Source organism: Pteronotus mesoamericanus, unplaced genomic scaffold, assembly GCF_021234165.1.
Source record: "Pteronotus mesoamericanus isolate MK-2021 breed Mesoamerican mustached bat unplaced genomic scaffold, CSHL_Meso_final contig_116, whole genome shotgun sequence".
In the NCBI taxonomy this organism is placed as follows: domain Eukaryota; kingdom Metazoa; phylum Chordata; class Mammalia; order Chiroptera; family Mormoopidae; genus Pteronotus; species Pteronotus mesoamericanus.
The window spans coordinates 29913707-29930674 of NW_026555027.1; positions in this window are offsets into that span (position 1 = coordinate 29913707).

Here is a 16968-nt window from a genome sequence, read left to right on the forward strand (position 1 = left end):
GACACCACCATGGTGACAGTGTACATTTTGTGGACTAAATTCCTCCTAACCTTGAAGACAGCACCTAGTTTCCAGCCTTTTATGATCCACATAGGATAATTTATCATAGGCTACCGATTCAGATGTGAATACACAGTGGGAGTTGCTTTTCTAAAATCTATTTGAAACAAGGGAAGTGTCACTGCCCAGTTGAAAGAGTGCATGTAAGTGTCAGGGCCAAATTAGAGCAGAACTTATCAAGATATAAACTGGAATGCCACAGTCAGGTTTAGGGAAAATATAAGGCTATCCCTCTCTTGGGAAATTTAGCTCTTAATAATATCAAAGTATATGGAGTAAAATAAACTAATATCATTATATAATGAATCCTAAGAAAAGACCAAGTCCTTGTGTTACGCCAAATTTCTTCCTGACTGAAGAATATTGGCTGCAAAAGTGTAGGGTCAAGAGGGTAAAACAAAACTGGAATTGATAGGATCCGGCTACTGTTGGCAGTACTTGGAGTGGAAGAATAGGGTCAGATTTTTAAGTAGTTGGGTCAGAGGTTTCTCTATAGATAGAATATCTCAGGCCAAAATGTATAGCACTCATTTGGTGTTATATATACCTATATTTGTCATCAGGATGAAGGCTCAGGTAGCTAGATAACTTTGTGTTTTTCTATTTTCTGCCTTGAAAAAAAAGGATCTATTTTAAAACTAGTGTAGCCAGGTCCCTGCCAAGTCTTTTTTCTAGTATGTATCTAACAGTGTTAAGCAATTGAAAATACTGGTCACTCTAGGCATTGAGTGTGTCCCTAGGTAATGGAGAGGGAAAGAGCCTATGATTAAAAAGGTGAGATTTGAAGAAACCCATAGGCTTAAGGTCCCTTAAAAATAACAGGCATTTTGTTACTTATATCTCTATAATTATAGGAAAACAAGTCATAGTGCAACTTCCCTGTTTCAGGCCAAACCTTTTCTTGTTCTAAACCCTTCTGATTGCATCCAGGGTAAACAGAAGCACAGAAAGTTCCCTTAGGTTAATGGTGCCTAAAAACATAACACCAACTACTCTGTTTTCATATGTGTTATTTTGTAGTGTAAATATAAGCATCTGTTCATTGTGCTTTCAGGTTATAACAAATTATATTCAATGGAGATGGATTAGAGAATGGCTGACTCAGAGAATTATGAGAAGAAAATAAACTATAAATTATCAGAAAATAACTATCTGAATTTCCCTTAGTCTATTTGGTAAGTGGAGTAATTCAGAAAAAATGGGGTGTGGAGTGACAAAGTTTAGTAAATATATAAAAATCAAGATGATATGTTATTTTAGAAATCAAAGTCTTAGGAAGTTGAAACAAAAGTCTTGGCATGTCATCAAATCAAATGGGATGCTAACTGGAACATTAAGATATAGGTTAGAATCAAGAACCAAGACTTGATAAATTGAAAAAACAAGTATATAAGAGTCAATTTTGAGATCATGAAAGTTCAGGGCATTTGGTGTTTAATAGACATGAAGTTTTGGGTGTGTGGACTGGTTGGATTTAAATAAAAAACAACAGAAAATATGCTAGGATCTATCTCTAAAATTTTTTATTTATAAAATATATAGAAGTAGGTAATAACAGAGAAATTGATATAAATTTATATATCTAAAAGTTAATGACTACCTAAAGGTTGGAACTGCATAATTTATGTCTTCCAATAATTCATATTCTTTCAACAGGTCTTCAGATAACATTTGCTATGTATCAGACACTAGCACAGACTGGATACACAACTATAGCTAAGGCATAATCTACTCTTAAGGATGCCAATATCTAACATTGGAGACAACATTAGTTTCTTACCGTTGCAATATAAACTATCAAACATTTAGCAGCTTAAAATGCACATGCATCACCTCACTCCTTCTGTGGTTCAGGATCGGAACACAATTTAGAAGAGTCCTCTTTCTCAGGGTCTCACAAGGTGGAGGTCATGGCATCAGCCAGTACACTTTTTGCTTTAGTTTGGGAAGAAATCTTCTTCCAAGGTCTATCGAAGTAGGTTTATTTCCTTGAGGGCCATTACTTATTACTCCAATTTATCTGCTGGAGGCGGCTTGATGTACCTAGAGTCTAGCATTAGCTTCTAGAGTCTGCCAGCAGTTCCTAGAGGCCTTTCACATTTTCTTGCCCCATTATACTTTCTTAATGTGGCCACTTATTTCTGTTAGCCAGGCAGGAAAATCTTTAGAACAAGTTTGCTGCAGCAAAATGAAGTCTTACATAATGCAATATATATATGTGAGTGACATTCTACCACCTTTGCCATATTCTCTTATGCACTAGCCAGTCACAGATCCTGCCCACAACCAAGAAAAGAGGATTATACAAAGTCATGAACACCAGGCATTGGGAATCCTTGGAGGCCATCTTGGAGTTTTTTCACCAGAGAGACTGGTATACGAATAGAAATGCAAATCAAAATTGTAAGCCCTGGCTTGTATAGTTCAGTGGAGTAAGTGCCAGCCTGCAAACCAAGGGATTGATGATTTGATTCCCAGTTAAGGAACATGCCTGGGTTGTAGGCCATATCCCAATTGGGGGCATGCAAGTGGCAACCACACACTGATGTTTCTTTCCCTCTCTTTCTCTCTCCCTTCCTCTCTCTCTAAAAAAATAAAAAAAATACAATTTTTTTTTAAATTATAAGACAGTCATGAGCCTAAAATAAAAACTTTGGATAAGAAGGACATAATTTGCTTTATGGAGGACAATGGAAAAAGAGATTGTGAGCATTAACTTAGCATAGATGGTATTTGAGGTAATGACTCCAAAATGAGTAGTACTTTGAGTAATCTGACAAGACAAGAAGGGAAACAAGGAATTCTGAGAGAGCAAACATCATGAGTAGCTATGCCAAATTTAAATATAGTGATATGTCTCGTCTAAGTACCTTTAAATAATGAAATATTAGATACAGAAGAGTAGAAATAAAACTAGAGACAAGTATCAGATCGTAAAGACTCGGTTATAGCTCTGTGAAACTTGAACTTCATTGAAAAATCATGGATCCATTAAATAGTTATTCTCAAACAGATTTTCAATTCAACATTGAATCACAGCGTATGAATGAAGGGACACAAAATATCTCAAGTTTATTCTGATATACATCTTGATCTACTACTACTGAAAACCATTGGATTAGTAGACATGGACCATGCCTAATTTTACATACTTGATGGTTATTTTGGCAATAATATAAAGATACATTGGAATAGTATAATACATAGATTAATTATGAGGGCCAGAATAAACGCAATGGTAATAACAAAGAAGTGAAGATGGCAGATTCAAGAAATATCTAACAAATGTGTAGAATATGATGAAGGATTTGAGAAAACAAGGATGGACTGAGAGAATAGTTAAGATTCATTTCCCCAACTCTTCCATTGTTTATGCTGGTGATAATACTACCAAGTTAACTGAGAAGAAGGTAGAATAATAGAATTAATAATGAAGGTCAATACTTCACTTTTAAAAGTATTAATTATAAAGTGACTATCATAGACCAAATACTAAGAAATATTCTCACTCTTGGATAACTTCTTGCCCTCTAACTTTGGAACCTGTAAATATGATGAGATGTCATCCCCATGATTATGTTATATCTTATAGAGAAAGGAAGATTCAAGCCTTTTAAAATAAAAGTGGAGAGAGGGTACATTCAAGAGTAAAAGTACTCTTCTGATGGTAGAAGGAGAAATCAAAATATTTGAAGTATAAAAAGAATTTAATATTAGTTTAAAGATGAATAAACTACACAACAAAATAAACTAACAGAAATCTCTAGAAGCCTCCAGTATTTGAGAGCCTGACTGAAAACAAGTTTGTACACGGGGACCTCAGTATAACAAACACAAGAAATTGTATTCTGCCAACAACCCAAATGAACTTTAAAGCAAATTCTTCCCCAGATCCACCAGATAAAATCCTAGCCCAGAAGATACTTTTATTATGACCTTGTGAGAACCTAATCAGGGAACCCAGCAAACCAGCCAGGCTACAGAGCTGTGAGATAATAAATGAGTTATTTTAAGGTGTTAAATTTGTGGTTACTTGTTATACATTAATGGAAAATGAAAACAGTGCCTACAAAATATTGAGATCAATATATAGCACTGGCATTAGGTATTTAATGTTGTAACTGGAGTAAAGAAGCTGCAGATGTTGGTAAATATTAAGACATCATAGGAATGTAGGTTATAAGGACTGAGCCATGTGAAATCACTGATATCAAACTGTTTTGAACTAAAAAGTTAGAAATTTAATCCGATTCAATCTAATTCAAAAAGTTAACATCCTAAGAGTACACTAAGTTTTCCAACTTTTTTCTATCAGATACTGCTAGATGTACAATGTCAATAGTTCACATTTTGAATTCTATGTTTGTCAGAAATGCAGTATCTGTAGAAATATATGATCAAGTAGATACTTCTAATAAACGAAGGATACTTTGTTCCCTCTCATGAGTCCACTTACTTGTTCAAATAATTTTCTGAAGACTTTTTGGAAAATATTTTATTTATTTATTTTTAGAGAGAAGGAAAGAGAGGGAAAAGGAGAGGGAGAGAAACATCAGTGTGTGGTTGCCTCTCGTGCACCCCCTACTAGGGACCTGGTCCACAACCCAGGCATGTGTCCTAGACTGAGAATCGAACCAGTGACCCTTTGATTTGCAGACAGACGCTCAGTCCACTGAGCCACACCAGCCTGGGATGTGACAACTTTGAATAGCTGTCTATGTAGAAGTTATGAGAGGATGTAAACTTGATATATCGGGAGAGTGGAGAGAGGGTGCATTGTTTTGAGTAAAAACTTGGCAGATGTAATGATTCTCAAAATAATCTCTAAGCATAACTATATTTCAGTATAAAAATAGAAATGGTTATACAAGAAGCTCAAGTCAAAGAGCATGTACCCATAAACTGGAATGGTAAAAAATGCATTGAGTTACAAAAATGAGAAGAAAAATTCTAAGTTATCAAATAAGAATGAACCCATGATCCTCTATCAGGAAAACAATATTGTCAAGAACAATTGAAACAAATTAATGGGAGAATTTGGCCTTTTTAAAGATCAAAGCATAACAAGCAGCACTAGACTAACTAATATTGGTATACTTATAAACAGCAGGGAATAAGAAAAAAATCAGTGATGAGTAGTTTGGAAGAAAAGTCTAAAATAGATATGTCAGAAAAGATGACAAGGTTTAAACAGTGAGCATGGAAAGAAGCATATTTTTATTTTTATTTTTTTTTGTTTTTTGTGTTTTTTTTAAATTAATTTATTTACTTTTTAAATACATTTGTCTCTGCCTTCCCCCCACCTCTTTCCCTTGCCCCCTCCCTCCTTCCCTCCCTCAGCTCTTCCCCTTTGCTTTTGTCCATGAGTCCTTGCTATATGTTCCTTGACTTTCCCCTTCCCTTCCCTTTCCCTGCCCCCCTTCCCTCTTGTCTCTGTTGATTTCTTTTCCTTTCAGTGTTGCTGGTCATATTTTCCTTGCTTCTTTGCATTGTTGGTTAGGTTCCGCTTATAGGTGAGATCATATGGTATTTGTCTTTCGCCCCCTGGCTTATTTCGCTTAGCATGATGCTCTCCAGTTCCATCCATGCTGTCGCAAAGTTTAGTACTTCTTTTTTTCTTTCTGCTGCGTAGTATTCCATTGTGTATATGTACCATAATTTTTTGTTCCAGTCATCTACTGATGGGCATTTAGGTTGCTTCCAACACTTGGCTATTGTACATTGTGCTGCTATGAACATTGGGGTGCATAGGTTCTTTTGTATTGGCGTTTTGCTGTTCTCAGGGTATAGTCCCAGCAGGGGAATCGCTGGATCAAAAGGCAGTTCCATTTTCAGCTTTCTGAGGAAATTCCACACTGCTTTCCATAGTGGCTGCACCAGTCTGCATTCCCACCAACAGTGGACTAGGGTTCCCTTTTCTCCACAGCCTCGCCAGCACCTGTTGTTTGTGGATCTGTTTATGATGGCCATTCTGATGAGCGTGAGGTGGTACCTCATGGTGGTTTTGATCTGCATTTCTCTGATGGCTAGTGATGCAGAGCATCCTTTCAAATGCCTCTGGGCCCTCTGTATCTCCTCCTTAGAAAAGCATCTGCCCAGGTCCTTTGCCCATTTTTTGATTGGATCGTTTGTCTTCTTGGAGTCAAGTCGAGTGAGTTCTTTGTATATCTTGGAGATCAAACCTCTATCTGATGTATCATTAGCAAATATATTTTCCCAAACAGTTGGCTCCCTTTTCATTTTGCTGATGTTTTCTTTAGCCGTGCAGAAGCTTCTTATTTTGATGAGGTCCCACTTGTTTATTCTTTCCTTTATGTCCCTCGCTTTAGGAGACATATCAGTGAAAAAATTGCTGCGTGAGATATCTGAGAGTTTCCTGCCAATGTTCTCCTCGAGGACTTTGATGGTGTTGCGACTTATATTTAAGTCTTTTATCCATCTCGAGCTTATTTTTGTGTATGGTGTCAGCTGATGATCCAATTTCAATTTTTTGCATGTAGCCATCCAGCTCTCCCAACACCATTTGTTGAAGAGGCTGTTACTGCTCCATTTTATGCTTCTGCCCCCTTTGTCAAATATTAGATGTCCATAGAGACCTGGGCTTATTTCTGGGCTTTCTATTCTGTTCCACTGGTCTATGGGTCTGTTCTTGTGCCAGTACCAGATTGTTTTGAGTATAGTGGCTTTGTAGTAGAGTTTGATGTCCGGTATTGTGATCCCTCCTACTTTGTGTTTCTTTCTCAAAATTGCTGCGGCTATTCGAGGTCGTTTATGGTTCCATATAAATTTTTGAAATGTCTGTTCTATTTCTGTGAAATACGTCATTGGTATCTTCATAGGGATTGCATTGAATCTATAAATTGCTTTGGGTAGTATGGACATTTTCAGGATATTAATTCTTCCAATCCATGAGCACGGTATATGCTTCCATTTATTTGTGTCTTCCTTAATTTCTTTTTTCAATGTTGTATAGTTTTCTGCATACAGGTCTTTTGTGTCTTTGGTTAAATTTATCCCTAGGTACTTTATCTTTTTTCGTGCTATATCGAATGGTATATTTTTCCTGATTTCTTCTTCTTCTATTGCATTGCTGGTGTACAGAAACGCCTTTGATTTCTGAATGTTGACTTTGTATCCTGCTGTTTTGCCAAATTCACTTATAAGGTTGAGGAGTTTTTTGGTAGAGTCTACAGGGTTCTCTATGTACACTATCATGTCATCTGCAAACAATGATAGTTTTACTTCCTCCTTTCCTATTTGGATGCCTTTTATCTCTTTCTCTTGTCTGACCGCTGTGGCTAGGACTTCCAATACAATGTTGAAAAGAAGCGGTGAGAGCGGACATCCTTGTCGTGTTCCCGATCTTAGTGGGAAAGCTTTCAGTTTTTGCCCGTTGAGTATGATATTGGCTGTCGGTTTTTCATATATGGCCTTTATTACGTTGAGGAATGCCCCATTTATTCCCATTTTGTTGAGTGGTTTGATCATAAATGGGTGCTGTACCTTGTCAAATGCTTTTTCTGCATCTATCGAGATGATCATGTGGTTTTTGTCTTTTCTTTGATTTATGTGGTGTATCACGTTTACTGATTTGCGTATATTGAACCATCCCTGCATCCCTGGAATGAATCCCACTTGATCGTGATGGATAATCTTTTGAATGTATTGCTGGATGCGGTTTGCCAATATTTTGTTGAGGATTTTAGCATCTATGTTCATCAGCGAAATTGGCCTGTAGTTTTCTTTCTTTGTAGGGTCTTTATCTGGTTTTGGGATCAGGGTGATGCTGGCCTCATAGAGGGAGTCTGGGAGTCTTCCCTCCTCTTGGATTTTTTGGAATAGTCTGAGAAGGACAGGGGTTAGCTCTTCCTTAAATGTTTTGTAAAATTCTCCTGGGAAACCGTCTGGCCCTGGGCTTTTATGTGCTGGGAGTTTCTTGATGACTGCTTCAATTTCCCCAACTGTTATCGGTCTGTTCAAGCTTTCTGTTTCTTCCTCCTTCAGTGTTGGAAGATTATACTTTTCTAGAAATGTGTCCATTTCATCCAGATTTTCAAATTTCTTGGCATATAATTGTTCATAATAGTTTCTGATGATCATTTGTATTTCTGTGGTATCAGTTGTTATTTCTCCTCTTTCATTTCTGATATTATTAATTTGGGTCCTCTCCCTTTTTGTCTTGATGAGTCTGCTTAATGGCTTGTCAACTTTATTAATCTTTTCAAAGAACCAGCTTCTGGATTGGTTGATCCTCTGAATTGTTCTTTTTGTCTCTATGTCATTCAGTTCTGCTCTAATCTTGACTATTTCCTTCCTTCTACTTGCTCTGGGATTTATTTGTTGTTGTTTCTCCAGTTCTTCAAGTTGTAGTGTTAGGTCTTTTATTTGAAATGTTTCTATCTTTTTAATGTAAGCCTGTATTGCTATGAACTTCCCTCTCAGGACCGCCTTTGCTGTGTCCCGTAGGTTTTGGACAGTTGTCTGTTCATTTTCATTTGTTTCCAGAAATTTTGTGATTTCTTCTCTTATCTCATTATTGACCGATTCATTGTTTAATAGTGTACTGTTCAGTCTCCATGAGTTTCCAAGTTTTTGAAGTTTCTCTTTGAGGTTGATTTCGAGTTTCAAGGCCTTGTGGTCTGAGAAAAAGTTTGGTATTATTTCTATTTTCCTGAATTTACTGAGGCTTGCTTTGTGTCCGATCATGTGGTCTATCTTTGAAAAACTGCCATGAGCATTTGAAAAGAATGTGTATTTTTCTTCTTTGGGATGTAAGGTTCTATATATGTCAGTTAAGTCTCTTTGATTCAGTGTTTCATTCAGCGCCACAATATGTTTATTAATGTTTTGTTTGGAAGATCTGTCCATTTTTGACAGTGGGGTGTTGAAATCCCCTACTCTCAGTGTGTTGCTGTCTATATCTTTTTTGAAGTCATCCAACAATTTCCTTATAAACTTGGGGGCTCCTATATTGGGAGCATATAAGTTTACAATGTTGATGTCTTCTTGATAGATTCTTCCTTTAAGTATGATAAAGTGCCCCTCTGGGTCTCTCTTTATGGCCTTTGCTTTGAAATCTACTTTGTCTGATACAAGTATGGCAACGCCAGCCTTTTTCTCATGTCCATTTGCTTGGAATATTATTTTCTATCCCTTTACTTTCAATCTGTGTAGGTCTTTTGCTCTGAGGTGGGTCTCTTGTAGGCAGCATATGTGTGGGTCATGTTTTCTTATCCATTCAGCACCCTGTGTCTTTTGATTGGGGCATTTAGTCCATTCACATTGAGAGATATTACTGATAGACACTTACTCATCTTTTCTCTTCGTACTTGTGTTCCTCTCTGTCTCATTCTTTTCCTTCATCTGCTTAAACCAGTCCCCTTAGCATATCTTGGAGTGCTGGTTTGGTAGAGATGTATTCTTTTAGCTTTCTTTTGTCTGGGAAACTCCGTATTTCTCCTTCTATTTTAATGGAGAGCCTAGCTGGGTAGAGCAGCCTTGGCTGTAGGCCCTTGCTTTTCATGGCTTGGAATATTTGTTGCCATTGCCTTCTGGCTTGGAGTGTTTCTGTTGAGAAGTCAGCTCCTAGGCGTATCGGGGCCCCCTTGTATGTTACTTTCTCCTTCTCCCTTGCTGCCTTGAGGATTCTCTCTTTGTCTTTGACATTTGCCATTTTAATGATGATGTGTCTTGGAGTGGACCTCCTTGGGTCCCTCTTGAGTGGGGTCCTCTGTGCCTCCTGGATCCATGAGAGCCTTTCTCTCCTCAAATTAGGGAAATTTTCCATCATTACTTTTTCGAGGAGGTTCTCTATTCCTTGCTCCTCTTCTTCTCCTTCTGGTATCCCTATTATACGGATATTATTGCGTTTCAGGTTGTCCTGCATTTCCCTAAATGCCTCTTCATTCTTTTTGAGCCGTTTTTCCATTTCTTGTTCTTTCTGGGAGCTTTTTTCTACCTTGTCCTCCATCTCGCTGATTCGATCCTCAGCTTCATCCAGCCTGCTTTGGATTCCTTCTACTGTGTTCTTCAATTCAGAAATGGTATTCTTCATATCCTCTTGTGTCTTCTTGATAGTTTCTATGTCCTTTTCCAGGCTGATGTAGTTTGCTGTAAGATCCTGATAGTTTCTCTGCAGTTTCTCATAGTTCTCTTTGAGCTGGCTGAGCTCATTGAGCTTCCTTAGAACCATTGTTTTAAATTCCATATCTGATAGTTCCCTTGCCTCTATTTCATTGAGCTCTCTCTGTGGGGAGTCCCCTTTTCCACTCATTTGGGGGGAACTTCTTTTTCTTCCCATTTTTGTGAGTGTCTGTTAAGTATTTTTGTCCTTTACTTTTCTTTCTGGGCTTGCCTCTGATGATGTCAGTTGTTGACCCTATAGGGCCTTGGGTTGTTTGTTTAAGCCTTTCAGGAGTCTAATGCCTGTGTCTGACTCCTGCTTGGAGCAGCTCTGTGACCCCTTCGGTCGGGGCTGGGCTATTTTTTGGGATCTCTCTGCGTTCTCACGAGAGCTCCTTGAGCGCGTTCCCAGCGCGGCAGGGTCCCCCACCTGCCTGGGCTCGCATGTGTTTGCCCCAGACCAGGGGGCTTATTCGCGACCTCCCGTACTCGTCTGGCCACCCTGGCACGCGAGCTTCGCGGCACTGGTCAGTTTAGGGTCTTCTATTGTTTGTTTTCCCCACTTTTGGCTCTTTGGGTGCGTTGCTTGCCCTCGCCAAATGGGGACTACGGAAATGGGAAGAAATCAGCTCTAGGACTCTCTGGTTAATCCTGTTTCTGGTCTCTCCTCCAGGGACTCTGGGCAGCTCTACTTATTTTGTGGGCCGCTCCGCAATCGCGGGGTGTAGGTCAATTTACGCCTGCCCTTGCCCCTCTGTGCCATCCCTCGCAGGCCGTATGGGTGCCAGTCTGTGTGAGGCCTTGCCGGCAGGTGCAAGCGTTGGCCAGCCCGCGTGGGTCACACACACGCTCGCCAACCCTCGCCAGTCACTCGGCGCAAGTGTGCGCGCCTGCTCTGGGTGTTTTGGGGGTGTCTATGTTTGCTTTTCGGCTTTTGGCTCTTTGGGGGTGTGGCCTCTTCCCGCGCAATGGAGACTTCGGCAAGGAGAAGGAGTCGGGACTCCCCGGTTCCTCCTCCCGTTCTTTCCCCAATGCCTCCGTTTCTAGTCTCCCCTCAGGGGCCTCTGGGCAGTTCTGTGACCCCTTCGGCCGAGGATCCAACCCCTGTGCGGACTGCGTTTCAATCGCAGGCAGTCTGGTTCATGCGCGTCCCGCTTCTGCCTCTTTGGGGTCGCGCCTTTCCAGCCCACACTGGAGACTACCGAACGGGGAGGGAGTCGGGACTCCCCGGTTCCTCCTCCAGTTCTTTCCCCAATGCCTCCGTCTCCAGTCTCTCCTCAAGGCTCTCCCAGCCAGTCTGCACTCAGCCCCGCAGCTCACACGCGCACAAGCTGTGTGCGGAGCGCACAAAAGGCAGGTTAATTGATTCCCTTATGCCTGAGCGAGATGGTAGCTGCAGAGTGGGAAGTGCGTTATCACCCGGGCTCCACCGGCGCCGTGTCAGTTCTCTTCACAACGTTTTCCTCACCAGTCTTTTCCCAGGCACCAGCCCACCCTGCTGCTGCCTGTGCCCAGCGTTCAAGGAGGGTGGCTGCCGCTGCAACTTTTGCGTTTGCCCTTTAAATGTCTTTTTGCATCCCCAGCCACCTGTCTCTGGCAGAGAGCGCCCCTAAGCTTTTTGGGGGTGCGTTTTGTCTGTATTTTCTCAGCTTTAGCTGCTGTAGTTTAGGGGTCCCTGTTTATGATTCAGACCCCGTTCTTCTCGGGGGACGCTAACTGGCTGTTTCAATGTCCCTCTGGTGCCAGTGCCCGTGCGCACCCGGCCCACCCTCTCGAGCCTGCACAGCAATTCTCACCCGTTGGGATGTGTGAGAGTTGAATCCGCTGTCCGCGGCACCAAGGCTCCTCTCCCACTATCGCTCCACTGCTTTCCAGGTGATTACTCCATTATTTAGTTGCAATTCCAGTTTGGTTTTGGGAGGAGGTCAGCGTGACTCCCTTTCACTCCTCCGCCATCTTTTTTTTCTCTCGAAGCATATTTTTAAAAAAGGAAAGTATACCTTTTGCAACAACATGGATGGACCTGGAGAGTATATGCTAAATGAATTGAGCTGGTAAGAGAAAGTACTATATGAAATCACGTATATGTGGAAACAAATAAACAAAACTAACAAAGTATGGGCAGACTCATTGATACAGAGAGCTGTCAGGAGGGAGATGTTTGGGGTTAGGTGAAAAGGGTGAAGGAATTAAGCAAAAGGAAAGAAAAAGGAAGATTCATAGACAAAGACAGTAATATGGTGATTGCTAGAGAAAAAGGGTGGTGAAGGGAGGTAGAAGAGGTAAAAGGGGTGTAACTAGTGATGAAAGAAGACTTGACTTGTTACCGTAAAACAGTCAGTTAGTGTGCCAGGGAGACTCCCCCACTGTCCAGGATGGTGTAAGGGGAAGGTTCTTAAACAGAGCACATATAAAGCTAGCAAGATAATTGGACAAAAGAAAACCTCTTCCCTGCCTCTGGTACTATATTGGGAGTGGGACCAGAGGAAGGCAGGCCACATGTGCCATATAAGTCAAAATGGAGCAGGAGAAGGTGCTCATATAAGTGAGATCATAGGACACCTGTATTTCTCTGACTTGACCAAAGGGTTTGTCGGTCTAGCCTGGGGAAAGAAGGGATTGGTTGGGAGGTGGGCCTACCAGAAGAGTGCAAAGGTTTGGGAAGACGATTGGTCATTTGGAGAAAGAACCTGGCTCATCCCACATCCAAGCCAATGTAATCCCAGGGAAGCAAAGAATCTCTCTTGCTTTGTGACCTGCACTCTCACGGTTCACTTGTCTGCTCTCTCCATGGCTACATGGCCCTAGCAGTCATGTGGCCCATGGTCTACAAGAGGGAGCCTGAAGTAGAGAGGCCAAGAAAAAACTAAGCTACCTGGATGGGGACTAAAACTGTTTGCAGCAGCCTGCAAGCTCCAAAGGACTAGACTTTAAAATGGAGCAGGGACTCTGCACACTGGCTTTGTCTTGGACTTGCTAAGGGAACAGTTGGACTTTTTCCATGGCAGAAAGAGGAGATGGGGTTTGACATGGCAGTCTGCCAGCTCTAAGATGCATGGCACCTGAATAAAACCTCTTTCCATTTGTATTGCCATCTGCCTCACGAGTTTGGTTTTTGAGGTGACAAGCAGTAGAACATCCAGTTTTATTAAGTTACAGTTTGGCGACTCCACCAGGACTGCATGGACCTTGGTATGTCCCAGAGGGCTCATGCTCAGCTCCCAGCTTGCTGTAATAAGACAGCCCGGAGTATGGCACTGTGGAATTGTGGAGTCAAGTTTTGTTTATATGTTCCCACTTTGGCTGGGGTCTTGCTGTGGTTACAGTTTGGGGTTTTTATTTTCATGCTACCGGGGTTCTTTTGTTTTGACTCCTGAAGGGAGGAGACCACTGGGACGAATTTTGGCAGATTTGTCCATGTACAGGTGTCATCCAATGTCTAAGAAGAATTTCTTTTCTATTGTAATATTATTCGGCCTTTGTATACTTTAGGCTACGAAGAAAAATGGCCTCTAAATGGTTTCCTAAATTACTACATGCTCATGTAATTGGGATTGTTTTGCCAAAGCTCAGGGAAATGGTATGAAATCCTTTATATCCAAGAGTTGACATCTTTACGTCATAAGGATTTGGCAAAGAAAGGGAACACACTATTGATACAGAGAAGGGAGGTGGCTCCAAAAAAAACCCTCCCTGATAACAAATCACAGGAAGAAAAGGAAAATGAGAAAATGAGTCCATTTAATGCCGTGAACCCAGAGTACACAGGATTAGCAGCAGGAATATTTCCCCTGTCATCACCCCCATTACTAGATACCCCTAAAATAAAGCAAAGAGTGGAGGCAAATCCACCCCTGTATGAAGAAGTAATTGTGTCCCCCTTGAAAACCTTGTAAGGCACCCAATTTGACCAGGGAGCATCCATAACCAAAACGGGAGAGTTCCTTTTAAGATATCAGGTGGTAAGCATGACTTTTATTGGGCAAAGTGTCCTGGATATCAGAAGGTGGCTCCGATGTTTAGATAGAGCACTGGAAATTAATTCCTCCCAGCTGGTGGACATAGACTAAAATTCACCATGTCTGAGAAACAAGGAAATTACAACACCCCAGTGTTTCTTAGAAACAGTGTGGGGCAACCAAAAGGAGAGGCGGGACCCAAAAGGAAAAGAGAAAGACCCACTAGGTACCAATCAGAGTGCCTACTGCAAAAAGAAAGGCCATTGGAGAAAGGACTGCCCAAAACTCAAAAGAAGAAATAGAAAGGATTGAAACCCTTACCAAGAAATGTTAGATGGCGGGTACCGGCAGATGGCAGGGTGCATGGGAAAATATCAAGCCATTTTATTAGACAACCCAAACGTTGCTTTCCAAACAACCACTACCCTAAAACCAGCCACCGTAATCCCAGATTCAGAGGGAGACTCAGACGTCCAGCATGTTTGCTTAAAAATCACTTGCCAAGTTTAATTCAGCAGACTGGGTCTATTGGGCCAGGTGCTGACAAGACCTCACTTAGAATTATATACAGATGGGAGCAGCTTCGTGGAGAATGATCAATGATGAGCTGGATATATTTTAGTCACCATAGGCAAGCATTCAAAGCAACAGTGGCCAGTTGTTCACTTCAGAAATCTCCCAGAAGTCAGAACAGGCACTACAGATTCAATCAAAACTATATACATCTTGGAGAGCCCAATCTACAAGGAATACAGAGAAAATGAATCATACAGTAAAAAAGATCTTGGTAAAAATAGGCCAGTAAACTGGAAAGTACTACATTAAGCAAAATAAGCCAGGTGGTGAAAAGCAAATACCATATGATCTCACCTGTAAGTGGAACCTAATGAGCAAAACAACAAACAAGCAAAATAGAACCAAAGGCATGGAAGCAAGGAACACACTGACAGTGACCAGGGGGAAGGGGAGAGGGAGATGATGGGGAAAGAAAGGGAAGGGGCAAACCAGAGAACACGAATGGAGGCCTCATGGGCAGGGACAATGGGGAGGAATGACTGTGGGAAGGTTGGGGGGATTGAGGCTTGGAGAGCAATGGGGCTAAAGGAGGGGCAAGTGCAACTGAACAACAATAAAAAAAAACCAAACAGATTTTTAAATGGGACGAGACACTCCCTACTGCCTTACAACTGATCAGGATAGCACCCCAAAGCAAACTTAAACTGAGCCCTTTTGAAACAGTTTATGAGATACCCGTCCTAGTTTCTGTTTTTAGGAACACCTCTTTTTGATTTAAAGCATGAATCAAATAATACGTACAATATCTATAGCAAACACTAACATATTTGCATAACTTTGCTCATTGCAGGTCCATCTATACACCCGATGAGCCCTTACACTTGTTCCAGCTGGGAGACCAGGTCTTACTGAAGACCCGGAAGACTCAGGGTCTTCCCTGAAGCAATGGGTTGGTCCGTATGACATCTTGTTGACAACATGCTCTTCCTAAAGGTCGCAGGGGTCAAGCCTTGGATCCACCACACACAGACAAAGTGGTGTCACCTAAGGAGGACTCTGATATTGCGGCTGCCGTTGACACTGCAAAGGAAAGCTGAACCTGAACTCCTGACACAGGTTTAAAATTCTTCTTTTGGAAAAGGACAGTACCTCTCAAAACTAAGTGACAATGTTATTTTTTATTTTATTCTGCACTTCCCAATGAGTGAATCCTGGGAAAATTTATTCTGATCCTGGTGTGTGACTCAAAGCCCCACTCAAGGTTAGATCATGGGGATCTTTTAGTCTCCAGTTTCTGACCCCTCACTGCACACTTGAGTATTTACACATATGTCTCACATTGAATGCTCCTCAGCGACACAATCTTCTGAATCATGAAGCAGTCTACCAGCTTCGCTTATTAGAGCAGTGCAGTCCTCTAGACAACCTGTCTGCCACCGTCTGAATCTTTCTTCCTTGTGTAAGGCTTCCCTCCATTTCTGGCACCCACCTTCCTTTTTTAGGTAGTAAGTATCTCTGGACCCAGAAATAGGTTAAACTACAACCTTTGACAGCAGGGAGTAACTACAGAAGAAAAAGATCTTCATCCATTTACCCTTGTAATATTACAAGGAACCAGAGTTTTGAGAGGGAATTAGAACTATAAAACAGTCAGCTGGAGCACCGGGGAATTTCCTCCATTGCCCAGGATGATGGTAGGGGGAGGTTCTTACACTGCGCATGCGAAAAGCTAGCAAGATAGTTGGATAGGGGGAAGAAAAAGCCCTCTCTCCTCCAGTACCAGATTGGAAGTAAGACCAGGGGAAAGCAGGCACATGTGTCACAGAAGTCAAAATGGCAGAGGGCAAAGTGCTGGGACAAAGAAGTCTGTCAGTGTAGCGTGGGGAAAGATGGGATTGGTTGGGAGGCAGACCTACCAAAGTGTGCAAAAGTTTGAGAAGTTGATTGGTCATTTTGAGAAAACACCTGGTCCATCTCACATCCAAGCTAATATAACCCCAGAGGAACAAAGAATCTCTCTTGCTTTGTGACCTGCACTCACATGCACACTTGCCTGTTCTCTTCATGGCCACATGGCCTTAGCAGCACCGTCACCTGTGGCCTCCAGGAAGGAGCCTCTCTTTCTCTCTCACCCGCCTGGTGATGAGCACACAACCATGTGGCACCAGCAGCGGCATGTCCATGGCTTTGTGGGCTCCACATGTAAGGTCTAGGAGGGAGCCTAAAATAGAGAGCATCTGGGAGCAAGCTAAGCTACCTTGCTGGGGACTAAAACTGCTAGTAGCCATCTGCAGGCTCCAAAGGACTCTAC